The sequence below is a fragment of the Choloepus didactylus genome, chromosome 2 (assembly GCF_015220235.1).
Source record: "Choloepus didactylus isolate mChoDid1 chromosome 2, mChoDid1.pri, whole genome shotgun sequence".
Lineage (NCBI taxonomy): Eukaryota > Metazoa > Chordata > Mammalia > Pilosa > Megalonychidae > Choloepus > Choloepus didactylus.
In genome coordinates, this window is record NC_051308.1 from 25,513,931 (window position 1) to 25,537,694 (window position 23,764).

General features: G+C 38.7%; 1 protein-coding gene and 1 long non-coding RNA gene across 2 annotated transcripts in view; one reads left to right on the forward strand and one right to left on the reverse strand.

The window, feature by feature from the left end:
• GREM2 (gremlin 2, DAN family BMP antagonist) overlaps positions 1-23,764 on the reverse strand; it is a 116,895-nt gene that overhangs the window by 89,644 nt on the left and 3,487 nt on the right. The gene's annotated exons all lie outside the window — the stretch shown is intronic.
• LOC119523196 lies at positions 101-23,764 on the forward strand. Its single transcript, XR_005214604.1, has 6 exons — positions 101-287; positions 1,314-1,363; positions 6,791-6,971; positions 7,062-7,256; positions 21,535-21,682; positions 23,528-23,764. It is a non-coding gene; the product is annotated as an uncharacterized LOC119523196 (long non-coding RNA).

The following is a 23,764-nucleotide window of genomic DNA, read 5'->3' on the forward strand; positions in this document are numbered from 1 at the left end:
ACTGCAAACATTACCTTCTATACAAATTTAGCTCTAATATATACAAGATATTGTCTATCTTTCATAAACATTTATATTTAAGACATTGGAATATTGGAGGGTGTAAGCTATTACTTACGAGCATGTGCTCTGGAGTTAAACAGCCTGAATTTGTAACCCAGCTTGGTCATTCAGTAGCTGTGTGATATTGAGCTAGTTACTTAACCTCTCTGTGTCTCCATTGCCATCTGTAGTAATAGTGCCCGTCTCTTATCATTGCTATGAAGATCAGCAAGGCCTGATATGTGGTAAGTTCTCAATAGATTGTAGCTATTATTATTAAGTCCAAACTTTTAAGTATGATACCTCTCTAAAAGCCTAAATAGAGTTTATAGCTTCATAAAAATGTTATTAAAATTATGTTTAAAACTAATAAGATTTTAGTTAAATTTAATTATAAAATATGTAATTTTTATTTAAAATCAATTATTTTTCTGAATTTTATTGCTTTAGAACTCAGGAAGACTGCTTTAGTATGAAATGTTCTTTTAATTAAGAATTAGACTTTCTCTGCACTTGGAATTAAGCTTTTCTGTGCCTGACAATTTACATATATCTAGCTGTTTTCTGAATGGGGGTTCTAGCATGATAGATTCAATACAGATATTCTGACCTTTTTTATTTAAAGAGATATTGATTACTGAATACACTAATAGAGAATTTGATTTCAGTGATATTACAAATGAAGTATTTATATTAGTAAGTTGGAAACTCTCCAACACAGTTTTCTGCTCTTCTACACAGTTTTCTGTTTGGAGTCAGCAAGGAGATTTTGTAATACAGTGGATCTCAAATTTAAGCCTGCATCAGAATCACTTGGAGGGCTTATTAAAGTACAGATTGCTGGGCTCCACCATCAGAGTTTCTGATTCAAGAGATCTGGACTGGGGCCTGAGAATTTGCCTTTCTAACAGATTTTCAGGTGATGCTGATGCTACAGGTCAGGGAACCACACTTTGAGAACCACTGCTATAATTCATTATAAGAATTACTCATGTTGGATTCTTATTGCCCTGATTTGAATAATAACTTTATTAAGAAATCTGTTATATATATATATATATATATATATATTGATCCTTTATTATTCAAAGAGCAATTTCTTTTGAAAGAATATAGCTCTTGAATTCCAAAGGGTATATACCATCTAGGAAAATGTAATTCTCAGAAGACTATATCTGGATTCCATTGCTGATTTTTTTTTTCCATATTAGATTAGCTTAACTAAAACTTGTGTATTTTCTTTCTCCTTCTTACCACACCTTCTCATTTAGATGGTGATGACAATTTTCCTTCATGGGAATTTAGGATTCGTTTTGCCTGGGTGAGTCTTAAAAAATAATTTCCTGTAGGTACCTGTTCATTGCCTTGTAATCTATAATTACATTGAATCACTAGTTGAAAGTACAATTTCTGGAATGTGACACTTCGGGAAAAATCTTTAATTGTTGAAAATGTTGCTTATCTGGCATAGTATGCATGAATCTCGTAGAGGAAAAAGGGACAAAACAGCATAAGAATATGTTTGGTCTGAGAAAATATCAAAAGAGTCCAATCACAGTAAAAATACAAGGTTGTGACAAATAGCTAATGAGAAGTTGCCAGTTTCCCTATTTAATCATACTTTGTTCCTGGGAGCAATCTAGCGAAAGCTTTCCGTATATTTGATGACACCAAATAACACTTGTGGGCCAGTGCCTCTTTCAGGGGAAGTGCTCAATTCATCCAAAAAGGCTTGCATTGTCTTCTATAATTTTGCTTTCATGGTCAAACATGCTTTACATCAATTCTAGTTTCTAATTCACCTTCTTCTCTTCCCTACCACCCACTTTCTCTCTTGAACTTGCTCATCTCCTTTTGATTCCATGTCATGTCTATTTCTGAAGCTGCCCTCTGCTTGCTGAATCCTTTAGAGACTTGGCTGTCCCCTTCTCCATAAATGAATGGAACAAAAATGAATGCAGTGCTTGTCATTACTGCTATCCTTTCTTTCCATTCCCTCCCATTTTTGTGATTTTCCTTCCATTTGGATAAAAAGAACATGGCTTAGTAGAGACACAGCATGGCATTACAATTAAGCTCTCAGTTCCAGCCCGTCTATTTACTGCAATATTTTCATCTGAATATTCAGATTCCTTATTAATTTGGAGGGGAGGTCATCATATTTGCTCTATTTCATAAGGCTGTAGGGAGAATCGAATTAGATGGTATGGTCAGAGTGCTTTGTACACTATGTAATCACAACCTACATGTCAGGGGCAGGACTAGGGTGAAGGAAGAGAGGTGCACGGGGTGCAAAATGAAGAGGGCACACACTCTTAGGATCGTGCAAATGCAGGGAGTGAGAGCCTTTTTAAATTTTTCACCTGTTACTGTTATTGCCATCTGTAACTCTGCTGTGCCCAAAGGGTTAAAACCTTAGCATGGAATGACTGGCATTAAACAGATTAAAAACTGTTATTTCTCCCAGAAGAGATGTACTTGATAAAGATGGCAGTCTCTTGCTTAAAAAACAAAGTTCCTAGCTGGTGGAGGATCCTTAAAAATTGGCCATGGATTCATAGTAACCTACTCTATCCATGAATGAATAAGGCCAGTTCTTGTTTTGAACATCACTGAGCTAAGAATACTAGGGGAAGGAAGCTTGCACATTTAAAAGGAATTTGCATCTAATGAACAACTTTTCAGAACAATTTTCCCACTTGGGTCCTCAAAATGAGGTTTAAAAGGATTTTACTATTTTTAATTCAGAACCCACACTAAAACAAAACAAAACAAAACAAAAAAAACAACCACATACAATTAGAGCAGGAAAGCCCTCTCACTGACTTACCCCAGAAACTGTTACACTTCACAGGCAGATTTAAGGAATAATTTTCTCTGCCTCAACACAACATAAAGACAAAGATTACTGCATAGTGGCAAAGCTAAATCATCTCTAGAGGATAGAATTACTTGCGCACTAATGACTATCCTCTGCCAAGAACTAGCATGCTATTAATACTTGTAAAGCTCCCTGGACTAGAAATCCATTACTAGCAAAAATACAAGTCCATTTTTATTCCAGGTAATTAATCTAATTTGACTTTCTCATGATCACATTTTAGCAGAAATGGATGCTGACTCCTTTCTCTGTGAAGAACAGATACATTTTTAGAGAGGTGCCTCACTAAGGGAACTTAAAAAAATAGTTCTCCCTCTAACTTATCCCCTTACAGTTTTTAGTGAATTCTTCAAGTGCAGAAACTTGTCCAGGGCTATGCTTATTAGCAGCGAAGATACGCAGTACCCAATTGCTTATACAGTTACCCAGTTGTGTAAAGGGAATGAGGTGCACCCAGGAAGAAGGGGCTGGTGAGACTTCATGGAATATGCCCCCAACCTCCCCCCCCCCAAAAAAAAAAACAACAAATAACCAAACTCTGCATGTTCACTGTGATTTTCTATAGAGAATACAGAATTACAGTCAGTCATTCTGAATACTGAGAATACAGAATTATGGAAGTGCCTGTCTTGCTTCTTTCAAAGGGATCTGAAAGAACATTTATCTCAGCTCTTTACCCAGTCTCTACTTAAGATGTCTCTGGTAGAGAAGTTTTATATTTGAAAATACCTTTCCAGGTTTTAGTCAGGGCTCTTTTCTACTGAAAGTGGATTAAACTGGGAAAATCAGAGACAGCTGCAAGGTGAGGAAAGGACTTAATACGCATCTGTGACCAAAGCGAACAGTGGAGAAGTTTTGGACATGTATGTGACACATGCTATAGACATTTCTGGATCAAATTGATTTTACTTTTTAGTCTGGTTATTCGACTGATTCTATTCTTGGGTCTGATTATTATTTCCTATGTTGAAGTTGTCTTCTTGAGTTATACAGGTCTATTAGAGAAAAACAAGAAAATACAGATAGGCAGAAAATTAAAATCTCTGAGTAGTCTACCCCTCAAACATAACCCCTGTTAAAATTTACATTGTGCTAAATTTTATGTATACTTATATATACTTGCAGAATTTTATGTATACTTATATATACTTGCTTTTGTTCAAAATATTTAAACTTGTGTTTTCACTTTCCTTAGCACTTTTCCATGTAAAGAAATATACTTTAATGCATTCTCCTAATTAGCTAGCTGCATTATGTGGCACTGTGTGGATATAATTTAGTGATGCTCAATTTAGATTAGGTTGAAATATACTATTATGAGTGGCATGCTTATCAGTCTGGATAGACTGCAAAATTCTTAATTTTTTAATCTATTGTGAAAAAATGCCCTACCCATGCTAGATAGGATCTTAACTTTGAATCCACTTAGGTAGAGATAGACAATCCAGGCTTTGTCTAATTTCTTATCTTTAACCTCATATGGAGGCCTGCTGGAGCAGAAGCTGTTGGAGCTCTGCCCCTATTCCCTCCTTCTCCTTACCACTTGTGTGCACACCAACCTGCCTCCAAGGGCCAGCACCTTCAACTTTGATAGGCAGCCATTCTCCAACTGCCAGACAGAACCTACTGTGCCTGCATGCACAGGAAGCTGGAAGTGCCTGGGAATTAATGTTCCCAGGGTGATCCTTAAGCAATGATTGACAGGTGTGGGGGTATAACTGTCTAGGCCAGGATAATCCCCAGGTGTGTGTTTTGCACTGTTTTCCAGTGTTGTCCTACTGGATTAAGATCCATTTGCCTGCTATGACTGCTGACTTAGAATGCCCCCGTATTGGCTGCCTTCCCTTCACTGATCACTTCTCTCCAACTGCCCATGTTCATTGCACTTCTCAAATATACTGCTTGCACTTGGTTCCTTGGCTCAGTATCTGCAACAGGGATACCCAAACTAAGACACCTGTTATGGTTACTTCAACAGCAGTACTTCTGATGGTGTGGCCTATTTGTTATTGCGGGGGTATTGTAGGAATTCATTATCATCAAATGGAAGTACTCTTCTTACTTCAGGTAGCCTTACTTTACATCTTACTTCGAGGCATTCACAGAGAAGCAGAGCAGTTAACGTCAGCTTCATTTTTCATATGGGAACATTGGAGACCCTTGACTTTTGTGCATGCAGCTAAATCAAAGCACAGCCAGTACCAGAACCTATGATTTCTGACTAGCTCCATTAGATAATTGTACCTCTACAAAGTAATACTTATCTGCTGAAAGTGAGGTTGACTTGGAATGAATATGTTGCCAGAATTGATTTTTAGGAAGCCTAAACCTGGAAATACGGCACAATCAAAGGTTTTTCAAAGCAGTTGTTTGTTTAATAGCTATGTCTCATGCCTGATCCTGCTTTCCATCTTTCCTCTTTTTTTATGTTACTTTTCCACACTTTCACTTTCTTTGGCACCTAAGGTGGATTGGTCTCTTCTAGGCACTATATGGGGTCATAAACTTATACTTGCCACCAAGCTGAACTTTAGTAGGCTGTATTAAGTGGGGAGACTGATGTGCATAAGTAGTCATAGTTCATGGCAGAATGTGGTAAACACTCTAAGAGAGGTGCAAAGCCCTTTGGGAGGACAGAGGAAGGAAAGGTGAATTCTGGCAAAGGAGAAGGGAAGACTTGATGGAACAGGTGGCATTTAAGCTGGAAGGATGGGTAGAATTTCAACATGCGGATTTGGCAGGGAATGGGGAGGAAAAAGTGGCAGCAGGAGCAATGAAAATGAAGTGTTTATTCAGAAAATGTCCAGTGACATGGGATGAGTGGCTCACAGGGCACACAGGGGCTGTTGAAAAGTTAGATGGTGAAGGACATTCCCTGTGATGCCTAGAAGTTTAGATTCTATTTGGTGAACAGTGGGTAGCCATCAGAGATCGGGCAGCAGGAAAGTGTCATTATATCTGAATTTTAAGGATATTTATCTGAAGCAACATTTCTTAATTATTAGATGCTGCTCACTCTGTTGTATTTAGCTTTCTAAAAATATATATAGAATAAATATGTAGTAAGAATTCACACAGAATAAAATCCAAGCTCTTTAACATGGCTTATGACACTGTATATTATCTGGTCCTGGCCTGCTTCTCCACCTGAAATGTGCCATTGCCATTTCACACTAAGTTCTGACACACTTACCTTCTGACAGTTCCTAGAAAACACCTGGTCCTGCTCTTTCCTGGCCCAGGGCTTTTTGCACTTTTTGCTCCCTTTCCTGGGGTGTGCTTCCCTAGCCTCTATCACACCTTGTTGCTTCTTAATTGACATTACCTCAAAGGAAATTTACCTGCTTGTCCATTCTCAAGTACCACTCATGCTATTTTCTGCAGAGCAAGTAATGCAATTGCTTGCTATTTATTCGTTTATTTTTCACTCTCTGCCACTGTAATTGGTTCCATGATGGCTTGGATCATATGGTCATGGTCCTTCAGCATAATCCAAGAGCTTGGCAGAGTGCCTCACACATACGAGGTGCTCAATAAATACGTGTTGACTGAAGTAGAATTCATGTTGGTAGGAAAATGGAAGATGTCACACTGATAGAGATGTATCCAAACAAGTGTCTGGTGATGGAAGTTTGTATCAAGGACTCTGGAACTTATTGGTACATGCGTGCAGTGTACCTTAAATCTTTTGCATTCATTATTTGGCCATGTTAATTGAAGCATCATTTCTAGATGGAGTTTCCTCTTAATATGTTTGTGCCTCCTTCCCTACATCTCCCACCTCCAACTTTTTATGGCCATCACTTTGACTAAGTGCTAGGCTTGGTAATTTTCCTAATGATCTGGAAATGGATTGCTCTTTTGCAGATGGCCATGGATTGGATTGCCCGAGACCCAGCCATAAGTCATGACTTACTGAAAAGAAAGGGAGTTTTCTGAAGCAGAAGGGGCCTTGGAGGTCATCCAGCAGCTTTTGAAAGCACTCCAGCAGCCAGACTACTGGGCTCGGTACCTTCCCTGGCAATATGGTTTCCTGATTTACTACAAGGTATGGAGCTGTTTATGATGCTTTTGATAGAAAATAAATGACTCTGAATTCTACCGTATGATGAAGTTCATATTTGAAATGTTTGAATAGGTTTTTCAGACCATGGTTCTACAACTGGCTATAAAATTTCAGTCTTGTTCCAAGGATATAAAAGTGGGAACCTTTCATATTCTTCAGTCCAGGCTACAGCTGGAAGAATTCTAAAGGCTGAAGCTATAGCTGACAGATACTTCTTCCTGGTATTTGAACCAAAAATGCCTCTAACTAAAGTACCAGGACATAAAGGTATGTAGGTTTTATGTGTAACTACTTCTCAAATTAAATTTGTACCTGAAAGATGAATGAAATTATACTAATAAACGCATCCCATTTTTTCTGGAGTGAAATGCAATTAGAACTTTAAACCACAATTCATTTGTAAGCCAATTTCATGTGGAAGGAGATTGTCTTATAACCATTCTTCTTGTGCCAGTGGACATAATAAGATACCATCATAGCAGTGGCCCTTTGAATATTTTGGGGAAGGGTTACTTTTGTTCATCATGGTGAGCTTCTTCATCCTCAAAAACATCATTTCTTACCATAGCTCTGTAATGTAATAAAACTCATTCTCACCTCTTCAAAGTTGAGACAACTCAAAGGATATATTTCAATTGCCCAGGGTTCTGCAAAAGGTCAATAGCACCCATAGCTCTGAATGAACTTTAAAGTTTATATTTCCTAGAGCAGTACCATTAAAGTAGCTCCTCGTATACCTAAACATTTATTGGCCATTTTTGAACACAGTCAAGACCTGGAAACCAAGCCAAAAGGGTCTCTGAATAACTAAAACAGGTGACACATGTCCACAAAAGCTCACACATTTTTCTAGAACACTACTCTCTATACCTATTATTCTCCCCACCACCTTTTAAACTTTTATTTCATACTTAACGTTAATAAGCTCAGTTATTTGGTTTTGTATTGCTAATAAAGCAAATTCACCATAGTAAGAATCAGACTGAGAAATATCTGCATTGCAGGGAGGAAAAAGCATAGGGATTTAGCTTAGAACATACAGATGAGAAATGGCTTAGCCTCCTAAGAGTATTGTGACATAACTGTAAAGCATTTAGAATGGCATCTGGCCCATAGCAGGCACTCTGTACATGTTTATCAAACAAAATAAATAAACTTGCATCTCAATAAAACATGAGGGCCTAAAGGAGAGTAGTTGATCTTCTTAAGGTGATGACGATTTATGCAGGAGAGTTATATCATATTTAGTACGCTGTGTTTATTAGGACAGGGAAATAAACACTACTTTTGAAACTATTTCCAGCAAAAAGTGATTTAAACTTAAAAAATAAAAAGAGCAGTTAAAATGATCCATTTTAGTTATCTTCAGAATTCACTTAGGTGGAACGTCAACTGATAAAATCTTTTCTTTTTTAATTTATATCGTCATTTGATGCTTCCTGTGGAAATCCTACAAAAATTCTAAAATGTGATTGAGGCTACATCCCAGAGATAGCATTATATTTTGAGTCAATCATCATGAGGAAGAATGAGCTCAGGGCAGAGTGGGGGGTGGGGCAGAGCTATATGTAGCTCAGGCTTTAACTGCTGACCCTGATCTAGCACGCGGCTCTGCCTGTGGTCCTTTATTTATGTGCCTCCAAAATGTTATCAACTTTGAGCCCTCTCTCGCTTTCCTATTGTAGAGAGTGGTAATGTTCAATATGCAGGTTCCATCGCCTGCCCTTACACATTGGTTTGTAAATGTCCTCCCCCGACCCCCACACTGTGGTGTGAGGCTTGGCCTTTCGCCTGGAATGTCTCCACCCCACTCCTCTGCTCCCTGATAAAATTCTACAGGTTCTTTATGGCCCATCCCAAATGTCACCTCCCTTGGGAAGCTTCCCTTCCTCTGGTGCTCCCCATGCACCACTGGAATTAGTAAGAGACTTCTTGGCTCCCACCTCCACCACATCATATTTCTTAGAGTCGTCTACAGGGAAGCAGTCAAGCATGGTGGCTAAGATCTCAGGCTTTGAAACCACCCACACTGAAGTCTGAATCTGTTTCCACCAGTTATCAGTTGTGAGACATTGCACAAGTCCACCTGTCTGAGTCTCAGTTTCCTGGGAACCCGAGTTCAATTACACTACCTACTTCATGGCATGAGGTGAAGGGTGAATGAGACAGTGAAGAAAGGCAATTGACAGAATCGGTGTCAGATGGAAAGATCTTAAAACATGTTAGTTAGCATCGCTAATATTATGAATGTCAGTCATGTATGTATCTTTCTTCACTAGACTGTGAGCTTCACTGATGAATTCTTTATAGTGCTTAGCCTAGTCAAGACACACGGGTGGTACTCAGTGCTTGTAAAAGAATACATGTGATTGTTCTCAGTGTCTGTTAGATGATGTATTTGATTTGCAAGGTCTAGGCTACCTGAAAGAGCTGACACTATCTTAGTGCATTAGACTGCACTATTTCCCCACACCCTTGTTTGCCCTGCAATGGCCCAGCCTTTGCCTGTTCTGGTGTAATTATTACAGTGTTCTCTTCCACTCTGAAAAGTGTTCCCATTTGGACGATATATTTTATGGTCATCCTAGTTTTTAGAGGAATCTCATCAGCTTTATTCCAATTAAGTTCCTCACTGCACAATGTACATACCAGTGGCTGCATGAATTGGAATTCCTGTGTACTGAGAAAGTGCTCAATAAAAAGGTGATAAAAGAATGAATGGGTGACAATTGGTTCATTCTTTGTTCTCCTTTAACCTGGAAATAAACTAAGGAAGAGTACTGGCTATGGATCTTAGAAGACAGGAAAATTGGACTGGGACGCTGTTTTGACCATGTGGAAGGTGTGGTGGAGTAACTTCACGGTAGAAAACTGAGGAACTTAATAATCGTTTCAAAACAAAATATAAGAACAAGACCCAAGAAAAAACTGAAGTTAAGTTTGGCTTCATATCTACTTATAAGTACTGTCTTCTCCTGGAAAATAAAGCAGAGAAATTCAAAGAAAAAACTTAGCCCAGAGTCGTTGTCTTTTTTTTTTTTTTTTTTTTTTTAATACCAAGCAATGTGGTACATTGAGTTAACCTTTAGCAAAATGGTAATGTCAATATTTTCATCATTAAACTTCAGTCTCCTTTTCTTCCTCTCTTCTGCTCTGTCAGCGTTGTGCCCCCATTCTCTCCCCATGCAGCCTCCTCCCTGTGCCCTCCTCCCTCTGTGCTCCCTTACAGACCTTGGTGTCCAGAGTTCTTTGGGACAATCATCATATATCATGGTGATACTTTTTTTTCAAGTCATATCCAAGTCATGGAATAGAAGGTGGTGTTCCCTGTTAAGGGAATATCAGTTACTAGAATGCCCACTGCGCCAGCAGTCTGGGGATGAGGCTAACCTCTTGGAGCACCTCTGGAAGGGGCATATGGAATGGGAGAAAAGCATGGGCTTTAGAGTCAGGCAGAGTTGGGTCTGAATTCTGGCTCCTTGTTTATTGGCAGTGCAGCTTTGGGCCCTCATTTGTATGAATGGGATAATAATAAAACCTGAGTCTTAGCACTGCTTTGAGAATTAAATGTTTGTAAAACACCTTATAAAAGGTCCAGGTCATAGTCTAGCATGAAGGTTAAGAGTAAAGGTTTGGAGGAAGATAGGCACAGGACATAAATATTGCTCAAGGGGAAATAACTTGACTCTCTGACCACTGGGGAACAGGTATAACATGCTCCTTTCATAGGATTGTTGTGAAGGCTTAAGGCACATAGAAGATTTAACTGAGTCCTTGGCATAAAATAAATGGTGGCTACTATAATAACAGTTATTATTAGGTTATTCTACCTCTGTATGGGCTCACTGAATGATAGATAGATGAGAGATATTTTATCATCATTATTAGTATTGTACCATTGACATTCCTGAATTCATTTGGGAGATGGATATGTCCTTTGTTTAAACATAAGGTAAAACCCTGAATATAGACAATCATCTCATATACTATTTGTTATGCAGGGAAAACTTGAATATTCAATGTTTGAGAGATACATTGTAATTTTCCAGAGGGAAACAAAGAAAATAAAAAAACTATAGAGAAATCACTTAACCTTCTCTTTCCCCAATTACTGCTTATCAAAGGTCATTTGTGTCTGTGTGTATCCGATATAACAAGGTGACTGCATCTATTTTTAATGTCATCTAAGGCTTCTGAGAACAATTTAGATCACTCCAGGTAAGCCTCTGTTATGAAACAGGATTTCAATTCAGCTGCCTCTAGTCACGTAGACGTACCCAAACTGAGGCTCTGATAGTAAAAAACAAACATTTGGTTATCTCTTTATGCGTACTTGGGGAAAAGAAAAAAAAATAAAGAAAAGGATCTGACCTTTTGATATTCACTTTCTCCATCCAGAATTCTGGCCAGAGTACAAGTAAATAAAGGCTGGAAAGTAAAAGCCTGTTCTGTTATTCCTTCTCATGAACTGAAATTCAACCAACACCAGATATGAAACCAGAAACAGAGTATTACTACTCTACTGTGGTGAATTCCCCTCCTTAGATCAAATTTTTCCAAAGAACTACACCTGAGTGTGGCTTGCTTGGATTCTAGTAATCCCCTTTTTTTATGATTATGGCTATGATTCTATGGGAAAAATGCCAAGAATGTGACCACTGTCTCTGGTGTGCAGGAAAACCCAGAACCCAGAGCTTCCGGGGAGCAGAGAGCCAAAGGAGACCCCTAAGCCACAGTGTGGCAAATCGGCAGGAATTTTAGATGTCACAAACTGCATGTATTCACTTAGACTTCAAGGAACTGGAAAAAAATTGATAGTCTACCTGCTGCACTGTAACACACAAAAAAACGAAACAGTTAAAAAGATGCTGTGTGAGAGTCATAAACAGCTGAACATAACGCCTCCTTCAGCTGGATGTGTGCTTCACAATCCCTACCAAGCAAAGTTTCGGTTCCAATTCCCATAGTGCCCTGTTCCTTCTTCACTTTATTCAGGTGTAGCCCTTCATATGGAATGTTGCTCTTATCTGTTCACATACTTGTTTCTCTGAGTGGACTGGGAGCTGCTTGAGGGCAAGGACTGTATCTTATTCCTTTTTATAGTCCCAGTGCCCAGCATACCATAGGCACTCAATAAATGCGTGTTGAGTATGTACAACTCAGAACTCCAACAAAATAGGTCTAAAGTTCCAAGTTGATGGCAATTTGTTGGCTTTATTTGTGACTGTTATATTTAAATAATTAGGGATCCTTACTTTCAAATTCACATGCATTTGTAAGTTATACATTTATTCACGCACTGCCAAAACATTTTCTAGGCATCTATCCTATGCCAGCTAACTGAGGGGTTACACAGATGGAAAAAAATCTTTCCCCCACTCCTTTAGAGAGCTTCTTGAGTGCCTGTCATGAAAACATAGTCTATATTCAGAAGCTGCCCTAATAAATATTTTTGAGTTTATTTGATAGTTCTGGCTGTCACTTAAAACAGAAAATTGGTTCAACACCACTGCAGTTAATATTGACTAAACAGCTTCAAACCTCAGTTGGCCAAAGTTTTAATCATATGGAGCCAATCTGAATTTTACTGCCATTGAGAAGCAACGTGAATATCTAATACAAGAATTAGAAATGGATATCAATTTTCACAGTGCAGTTTGGTAATTATGAAAGTACACTTTCTTGCTGTCATTAAAGGGGCTTTTTGGTAGCCAAACTATTGTTCTGGTGTTCGGTGAGTCTAAAGGCTCGGCTGGCCTCTCTGCCTTTGATCTTTTGAGTTTCTGAAGTTGTGGGATTTTGCATGCTACACTGATAATCTGGGAAAATGTACAATCACTATAAAAGGAAATTTTTCTGTTAGTCCAAGAATAATCATTTATAGCAAAACCACCTGACGGAAACATGTGGATGCATATCACCCTTATGAAGACCAAAGATATTTTACAATGGAGGATTATTTTCTTTCCCTTTATACAAATCCATATGGCCTCTATTCAGACATCAGTCATCAGCAATACTGTCTTACTCAACTTCAAAAATAGAGTTCACAAGTTTCACTCCAAATTTGGATGAAAAAGATCTTTTTATTAAGAGTTAGTTGCTTCATCTTCCATGACCCAATTAGTTGAAGTCAGTGGCATATAAACTCAACTGGAGTAGGAAAGCAAGCATAAATGAAGTAGCTGTGCACTATGGACTTTCTGCCATGGACATACCATGATTGATCTTTTCCTTCACTCCCTGCTGCTTTCTCTTTGGAATTAAATGTCTGCTTGGCACTGCAAGGGATAATACTTCCCCCAGAGTGAACACTCCTCCTGGCCACTGACACTCCTCTAGGCCACTCTGAGGATGCCATGGATAAGAACCACTCATTCAATCATTCATTCATTCAATCATTCATTCATTCAATAAGGAGTAACTGAGGGAGGTGCCTACTCTTTATTGGCGTCTGTCTACTTAGGATCTCTGGTTGTGCACATGTCTGGTTCCAAGCCTCAGAAAATAAAGGAAGGGAGAGAGGAACGCTTGACAACCTGGCCTGGTTTAGGAAGAGCAAAATGCTTCCCTCCAGGGAGTGACCTTCTTCTGACAAACAAAGAGGAAAAGTTCAGAACGGACCCTCACCCAGACTCGTTTCTGTCCCTGAATCTCACCAAGTGATTGGATTTGCTGGTGAAAGTAATTCTAAGCAGGACTAAAAATAATCCAGTCCACCTGGGATATTTGGACAAGAGAAGACACAAGTGTTGAGGAGAGAAAAAAAATTCGACCAAGTATATCATGAAGAAGATTCATCCTAACTCCATTCCATCCTCATAATCCAAACGGAGGGAAGTCACAGCTATTACTTTGATAAGCCAAAAGGCACCCTAGCACTTGGAAACCTGGGAAGGAGAATCAAAGGCTGTAGCTGCTATTTTATCCATCACACCACCTGAAGGCATTTCTGGGCTTCTAGAAATGATTGAGCCCTTTTCAGTGGACCTTAGCCCTGAGGAGTTCAAGCTCTGTGATTATGTAGGATTGCAGAGAGCAAGACGAAACTGATGTACATTAAAAAAAAGAAATCAAACAACAGCAATAACAAACCCTACTGCATTTATATAAAATCCTTCTACAGTCCCCAAAACAAAACAATTTCCCCCCACTTTGGCACACATCCTGTAGGCTGTACCTTGGACGTTTGTGAAATCTCTCTTACAACACCTCACCTACTGTTGATTTAGGCTCAGCCTACTGAAGGAGCTCACTGGGGAGTGTGACATAGTAGAATAAGGAATAGACAGGCAACAAGGAAACCTGGGTTCTAGTTCTAGATCTACAATGAAATAGCTTGTAGTCTTAAAATGACACATAACTTTCTGGGCTATCACTTCCTTATCTGTAAATTGAGAAGAAATAAGTTACTTCTTTCACTCTCTGAACTCAGTGATTTAGAAGCCATCAAATGTATCAGGTGTGTCATGGAGTGGAGAAGAGAGAAAGGAAACCATGAAAAGCTGCACACTGTTTGATTTGATTAGGTCTTATAGGTGCACTCAGGAATTCTTTACTGATTCTAAAATTCAGTGTAAGAATTGCTGACAGTGGGGACTACTGGCCAGTGCAGGAAAGGCAAATCATTGATTGAACAGCCTCGGGCACAGCTCTATCCATGGTTGATGGGGACTGCTACTAGAGACTTTTGAGCACAGGACCCCAGAGGATCGGGAGAGAATAACTAGCCTGCATTAAAGTTCAAGCCTAAGTACAGCAGTTCTACGTGAAGCACCTGCTACTACAAGGTAACAGGCCTTCATTATGTGCTGAAGGGTGTGTTTTATTTTGTTAGCTACATTTAGGTCTTAAGCATTATGTGGTACCAGTAAGTCTGGAATGGAGGCCTTGGGGTTTATGCTTTCTCATTTATTCTGTGTCTCGAGAATACAGTTTTGCTCTTTATTAATTTCTCCATCAAAATGAGAATGATGACATCATTTCATTCTTCCATCCATTCACTCATTCATTTATTTATGCTTAAAATCTCTTTTGAGTGATACTATGTTCTAAGCACAGTGGGGAAACTGTGAGAAGACTTCTCAAAACTGCCTCCACGACTTCTCCAACCGCATCCCACAACAACTGTCGCCCTGAAACCTGAGCGTCAGCCTCACCCTGGCCTTTTCCTTTTTCTTAAGTTCCTTGAACAACAGCAATAACCTTCAGACCCTAGGGCCTTGGCACATGCTGTTTCCTCCGCCAGGAACATTCTTCCTGTATACTGTTATTCCTGGTTAAATTTTCCATCTTAAATGGCACTGGCACCTCAGAGAGTCCTTAACTGACCTCTAAACAAAATTAGGCTTTCCCTATTATTTTCTCTCTTAGAATTCAGTTCTGTTCCTTCAAAGTTCTTGCCATAATATGTAATTTTTGATTTGGTTGGAGTGTCCTGTGTTAAACGTCAATCTCCATCAGCAGACGTTAAGTTCCATAAGGATCAAGTATATCTGCTTAGTACCCCTTTACAAAGCTGCCTGTTCTACAGGACTGGTAAGTAGTTGGTACACAATAAACATTTTTTTGAGTGAAAAATAAACACGTGGGCATTCAATGCTTCAGGAAGCATCCTTCCTTCCTGGAGTTTATACTCTGGAATATAAGGCATTTACTTCAGTAACTAAAAGCTAAGTACATATTAAAGGCTCAATGACTAGTACAGATAAGATAAGCTATAGAAATTCATCCATGGGGGTGAGGGTGCCCAACAGGAGTGCTATCAGATTATCACAAAATTGGTTGTTTGGGTTTAGCCATGCAGGAAGAGTGGATTTTTAATAAATAGATCTTTGAAGTTTTCTCACCATCCCTCACAGAACTGTTTAATGGAGAATAGTAAGTGGTTCCATTTTTGACCATGTACTATGGACCGGACACTTTGCTCTAGATTACATATGTTATCTCATTTAATGCTCATGACGACTCTTTTCAGATGATGATAGTGAGACCCAGAAAGGTGAAGTAACACACTCAGGCCCACACAGCTTCCAAGTGGCAGGGCTGGGATTTAAATCTGTCCAACTGGACTCCAAAGCCCATGGAATTTCCCCTGGGCCAAACCGTGAGCTCTTAAGAAGAAAGGAAAATGGGAGATCTTAGATTTTTCATTCACCACCTGATTTCAGACAGTCCTTGATGCCCTGAGATGCCATGCTGTCGGGGGAGGGAGAAAACCTTTCCAGAAGTTCCTCGACGCCATGGAGGTGAGCGGGTAAGGGCACAGTTGTGGTCACCAGGAAGTGCTTGCAGCCTGGAGCTAACGGAAACAGCCAGCTCCTCAGGGAGGGTGGTTGAGACCAGCAACACAAGTCACAGCTGTCGTGTGTGGTGTGGGGGGACCACCTCAGCCACACACTTCCCTCTTGTACCCTCTCCTTCCCAGGTCTTCTGATTTCAGCTTTGAGGTTTGGGGTACACAGGCCAGTGTGAGCACAGCCCTCACCATTTGGGGACTCCCAGCTGCATGTCTGTACAAGTAGGTTTCTTGGAGATGTTAGAACACATTGTTCTTTTTCAAAACTGACTGGAGGATAAGAGGTGAGGAGCCAGCCCACTGTGAGTTGCCCATGCTTCCTATTCTAACTGAGCTTTCTTGACTTAGGGTTCTCTTTTTGATCATCTTCACAGAGTCAACACAACTACTGTAATACTTCAAAGAATAGCTCAATATCACATACCCTGGGAAATCTTCCCATAATTTGTCAGCTCAAAAGAAGTAGCGTCTTACTCTTCCAACACCCATGTCAACTCATTTGTCCATTTTTCACAAATTCAAATTTTAATCCAGTTTTTACCTTGTGTTCTTATTATTGACATGCATGTCTTGTCCTTCCTATGACTGTAAACTCCTTGAAAACAAGGTCCATCTTTGGATCCCCAGTCATTTCTGGCTCCATATATATTTGTTGAATGAATCAATGGTTCTGTGAAGAGTGTTTAATTAGCTCTTCCTCCAAATAATTATTATTACCATTTCAAAGATAAAATTAAGACCAAAATACTTCAATTTCTTTATCTTAGTTCACAGAGTTGGATTTGAATTCTCAATTCCAAAGCGTACACAATAATAAATGTTCTTTTAACCATATTCACACTAACTCTGAATACTTTTGCTTCTTAGCCCCAATTCATTATATCAAAAGCCTGCAAAAAATAATAATGACTGTATTTTTGTGCCTGGGATGTACACATTATCTTATTTAATCCTTAAACAACCCTATATTAATTATTTTAGGGAAGGCTTACTGGTACTAAGTAATGTCTCACACAGATAGGAAGTGAAACCAGGTCTATCTGACTTCAAATTTCATGGTTTGAACCTGTAATGTACTCCTACTCTGTGTTTTGATTACCTGCTTAACACAATCTACCTGAACTGTTTTCTTTGCAAGTCTCCATCATGAAAGCTAAGTCAAAGGAGGAGAAAGAACAAAAGTTATTAGAGGAAAAGCAGCGTCTTGGAATTTTGTAGTAGTGAAAATGCAATGAATGTTATTTGGAGTCCTTAAGTCCTTGGCTTGAATGCTCACCTGGCCACTTTATGGCTGGGTGAGATTAGGAAATTTACTAGACCTCAATGAGCCTCACTTCTTTGTTGGTAAAATATGGACTATAGCATGATGTTGTTAGAAAAACTTAATGAGGTGCTGGATATTAAAACACCTGGAATTCATAGTAAGTGCCCAGTAGATCCTCCCTTGTTCCTTTCCCCACTCCCCCTTTCAGCATAAGCAAAGCCCCCCTCCCCCCAAAACAAGTTTTATTACCTTAGGGGGAATGAAAGATAAACTCGCAGGAACACCTTGGCATCCTGAAATAATGAAGACGTTCACTCCTTCTCAGCTCAGATCCCAAGTAAAACACTTTACCTCCCTAGAAATAATCAGAGCCTTTCAAGGCCCCAGAAATCCCGAAAGCTGTCTCCTGTCAACAACTCTTTTGAGCGGAATAGGAGAGAGGCTCCTTGTTTTACATTAAAAGAATTCTTTTCTGAGGTTTTTACTTTAGTATGTGGTGGCCCAGAATTTAACATCATGCCATGGATTAATGTTCTCCCCAACCCCACTGCATAATGATATTTAAATTGAGTAAAATCAGAAGTATTATATCCTATACTTTTTCCTTAGTCTATTAAAAAATGGGGCCACTGGCTCTGCAACAGTGGGGGGGGGGGGCAGGATGTTTATTCATTCATTTGTTCAGCAAACATTAAAAATCATATTGCAGATACTGTGTAACATACCAGAAACATAAAGACAAAAAAAATCCATGGTCCCTTAGAGAGCTCATAGAACAGCAGAGGAGAAAAGAATATGAAAAAAATAATTACAATGCAGCATGGAGCTATGAATGGGAGCCTAATGCCGACAGGCCCTGATACTGCATGGTCAATCATCAAAGTACCAGCCACACTTGTTCTTCACCTTGGACCTGAGTCACCCAATTCCCTCATCCAACAAATAATTACTGATTAGTCAATACTTCCCCGGTTACAAATGCAAATGTGACATAAGGCCTGCCCTTAGGGACTCTTCCCTCCTTACAGAAACCAGTTTGCTCAAAAGGATGCAAATTCAAACAGAGGAAAGAGAATTATTTTTCCTCTACTCTTTGTCTTAAACATGGATGCCACGTGGATGTTAACATCAAAGATCAACTCCATATCTGATGCATGAATCTCCTCTATTGTATTGCCAAGGGCCAAACTGCCTGTTTGCCAGCATAGTCTTCACTGGCTCACATAACAGCCCAGGCCATTTTGGGTACAACTTCAGGCATTAGAAAGGTCACTAACTAATAAGCCAAATTTACTTTCCTTATAGAGTGGGTTTTATTTCACACGTTTCCCCCTTAGACACCTTTAGGTTTGATGAAGCTTAAGAACTGCTCAGAATAATGTTTTTAAATTAAGAAAGTATATAATATTACAAAGAACACTATACACACACACACACACATATATATGCATACATAGTTATCAATATATTAAAAAAGCAAAAGGGTATATAGAACTATACAGTCTTCTTAATAATGCACTAAATAATAGATCTAGGAACAGGCATAATAACTATCACAAGTTTGAAGTAGTGATAAGTGTAAGTGGTATTTTGGGACATCTGTATCAACTGTAATGTGATATGAAAATATTTCTGATTTCCATTGGTGGCAGAGCCATGGCTCTGCTACCACTACTATGTGTTTTGTTTTGTTTTTTACATTAAAAAGAAAGGAAATGCAAAATTTCAGTTATAGGGAAGTGAAGATAAAGGTGCAATTTTTCCCCATCCAATTTCACAGAGCACCATGATAAAGCACCCTTCTCTTAGGGACCTTCATAAATCTGCCCTCTGAAACCACATAGAGCAATTACGCCCTCTTAAACTCTCCTGCTTCTCCTAAATTAAGTCTTCCAGGCCAAAAATATCGCATTGTCTCCAGAGTCTTCAGCACCCTTATGACTTTCTGCTGCATGTGTTAGAATTTGCTAATTTCCAAGTAAAAGAGCTAAGCCTAGGAAGTTATCAAGTGTTCCGGTACATTATGACCAGTTCACATAACCGGAGGGAATGAAGGATAAACTTGCAGCAAAACCTTGGCATCCTCTAATATGAAGTGTTTTTTATTGTCACTTGGGAAAAAAAATCTGTCAAAATGGTTTACTTAGTATTTTAAAGTCTAAATAGTAATTTTTTTAAAAAAAGAGAAATAATTTATATTTAATCACAGTTTGAGCTTTCTTATTGAAATGATCATTTTAAACAGTTAGGAATGGGGAACACAAGGAAAAGGTAACTTAAGGCAAAAAGAATTAAAAAGCCACATTTTCCCCAAGGCAAATGACTGGATTTGTCATTTGTTTAGCCTGTGATGGATGTGTGCACTTGAAGCTGTTTGAAGATTGTCCTTTTCAGCAGATTTAGCAGGAGTCTCTGTTCTCTCTCTAAATTAGCTGTGGCTGGATCTCAATAGATTCAGCTACAGCTTATGCAGTATAGAATCTATATATAGATTCTGATCAGCATATAGTTAAATGAGTACCAGTTCTGTGTGGGAAATAAAAATATGAATAAGAAATGGCTTCTGTCATCAAGAGAACTTAAAATATAATAAAAGATGCAGTCATATGGCAAAAATAATTGTACAAGGATGACTAAAACCACATAATACTTCAAGGGGGAAATATCTGAAATTATGTAAAGAATGGATTTGAGTTATTATAATGAATAGACTAATATAGTTAAATGATTTAACAGGGCAAAATAATACCATAGATTTTCAAAGCATGTTGTATTATAATACCCAGCAAATACCATTATAATTATTGGGTTATTTGTGGTCTTCTCCACTAGCTTGTATGCTCTCTGAGGATGGGACACCATCTATCTTAAATACTTTTATACCTTATAATCCAGATTTATACCTTATACCTTATGTACAGTGCCTCGCACATAATAACTTCTCAATACATATTTATGAAGGAAGGCACAACATATATGGGAAATATGGAGGAGCTGGGTTTGAATCTTGGCTCTGCAACTTCCTTGGTGGGGGTGACTTTTTGAAAGCTCTTTCTAAGCCTTAGTTATCTCATCTCTAAATGAGAATAATAATGTGTTAAGATTTTTGTAAAGATTAGATGAAACCTGTAATATGTTTAACAAATAGTCATCCTTCAATAAATGCCAGCTATTATCACAGAAGGAAGGTGTAGCACTGATGTTTAGGACTGGAAACTCAATGACCCACTTCAGCCTTCTCATCATAAAGAGTGAACTCAAGATATCTTGGAGGCCTTCCCTAAGGTCACACTTCAAGTGAAAAATGAAAGCAGGTGCAAAGCCAAGCATCCTGAGGTTCTTAGGTTAGTAAGTTTTCATAATAACCAGATGATCCTCTTCTAGGTCAAAAGAGTCTGAATATTCTTTGACCCTCTGGAACAAAGTGATGTTTCTCATCTGCTTCCTCCAAAGCTTACATGCTCTTTGTTCACAGACGGAAGATGCCTTATTTGTATTTCCCATATTATTCATCAAGTTGAAGTCTTTCATATGTATATGACTGTTGGAAGCTACATATTTTGTACCATTCCAAAATTTTCCTAAGGAACAGTGAAGTGTGGGGTCTCCATGTTAGAGGATGTGGCCCTTAGATGCTCGGCACACCCTGAGCAGAGGGCCTAAAATTGACACAGATCTGTCTTGCCCCCAAGTAGTAGGTATTTATAGTCTATCAGATGGGGCACCTCTATGACAATGAACATAAAGCAATCAAGATATATTTTCATATGTGTAATTTCAATTATTTAGTGATGGGTTAGTACTAAAAGCTAGTGTTTGTTGGGTTTGTTTTTGCATATATGAATAACTAACATACAGTAATCAAATGCAAGAAGGCAAGCAAAAATATAATACAGAGGACTATGCTAGCAATAGTAACTATAATATTTTATTATTATTATACAAAGAGTCTCAATGAATATCTGTTGAATTCAATCCTGTAGGACTGAATGAACGAATATTTTGTCACTTATCAAACATTATGAGATCAATTCTCTTCATCAGTAAAACCTGCAGAAAATAAACTTCTAGTTGTGGTGAAGATTAAACAAGATAATATGGATGAATTTGTCTAGTATAATCTGGCAAATGGTACGTATTCAATGAATGTTAGATGAATCTTAATCTGTGAAATGATTAATAAGAGATGGTTAACGATTGCTCCAAAGTTTGATAAAATTTAGATTCCTAGCAAAAGCAGTTGGTAGGGAAATGTCATTATGGGTCTGCTGAATTTTTATTAACTATAGGTACAATATCACACATCCATCAACCTTCCCCAAATGCTGCTACTATAATTAGAAAATATAATGCATTATCTAGGGTTCATGTTATAATTGCAGAAAAGCAGAGAAAGGTGGCTGGTTTTCCATGGTTGAGAAGATTAGCCTCCTCCTAGCCTCTGGAGTCACAACTGTAGAACCAGGTTGAAGAATATTTTTAATGCAGATAGTGTTTGTACTAGACAAAGTCAACTTAGCATTTCACATGAGCTAGTCAAGTGTTCCTCTGCTCAATTTGTTCTCTCTCTCTCTCTTTTTCCCTCTCTCACTGTTTAAATAAATTATAGGAGAGGGGAATTTTAGCTTGGAACAATTACTAATCCGTAACGTGAAAGTCATGTGTGGGGATATTTGTGTTCCTGGTGTCACGTCCTTCAAAAACTCTCCTTCGAGAGAATTTTTCCATAAGTCATGCATTTTCTTTGTTTATAATTCCCTTGTATTCATAATTCAGAAATGTTTTCTCAGTGTAACATACCCTCATGTAGATCTTATTAAGAGGTTATTGAATCTGCCAGGATACTACGATCTTGCACTGTTTTACCTCTCAATCAGGTAAGGGCCTTCAAGGAGACTTCCGTGTCAACCATAAGATTTCTTTATTGGAAAGTAATCTAGAAAAGGGAGATTGATCCTAGGGTTTCTCTGACTGTGTGAAAGGAATTGGGGAAGTGCTAACTTTAAAAACTGAAAAATTGCAATGGAGACTCAGTCTTAGACTTTAGGTGATAAATTTTGCAATTTTTTTCTCCCAGCTTCTAGGATTTATCTCTCCCTCTCTTATTTGCTAAAATTACAGTATTGTGTTTGGTTTCACAGTGATCCTGGATGACTCTCCCACATTCATTCAAGCTGTCACAGCATCAGGGCACTATATAGTCCCAGATAGTAAATGGGAGTGCAGCAGAGGGTAATCTGGTTGAAAATGTGGGAGACACACAGTGACCTCCTTTTCCTCCCAGACACCAAAGAATCTTTACTTTGTCCTTGAGAAGAACCTTTGTTTTGATTCAAGGACATCATACCTCCCAGCACAGTGCAGTGGCACCAGAGAAAATTAGAGATCAGAGCTTTCAAGGCTTTGTTTATGCTCACAAATTGCTGAGCCTTTGGTCTTCAGCTTTCAGGGTCCACTGTTTATAAACTTCAGAACCACTCTTTCTTTGTACAGATGTCATAGCTTTCCTCACCCCTCCGCACCCATCCCCAACCCCATGTCTCTTCAGATTTCTTCCCTCTTAGGAATAGCCTCAGCTTTCCCTCTCAGAAGGTTTTTGCTCTGGGCCTCTCAGATGTTATAAAAACCCTTCTCGGCACTTACTCCTAGGGCCCTCATGTTTAGTAGTGAGTTGTGTGGGCAGTTAAACCAAAGATAGCAGAGAGACAAGGGTGCTCCTGAAAACTAAAATCTCCAATCTACCTAATATTATGACACAGAAGTCACTGCTACCAGCACAGGGGCCCTCTTTAAGGGTGATTATTTCTTCTATACACAGAGTTTATCCCTAGAATCTAACTCATCCATGAATGTAGCAATAGTGCAAGGCAACACCTACTAGCCATGAGTTTATACAAGATATTTATTCTGGGTTAGGTTTAACCATCTCTCAGGTTCTAACAGGTGGATGCAAAGTTTTTATTTTTTATTTCTTAGACTCTGGATACCTCTAAAAGAAGCTATTCCAACTTGGCTCTTTTGAAACCAAAGTTGCTAGAAATCTGCAGTTACCATTGATTGTCCGTGTTCGAAATGTATCCTCGTGGACCTGAACTTGCATTTGAGACATGTGTAAAAGGAAGTCTAGGTCTCCTGATAAAGCATCTAATAAACATTCATCTGGAAAACCAACTCAAGAAATCCCCTTCTTTAGTTTTTTCTTTCCTCTTTATT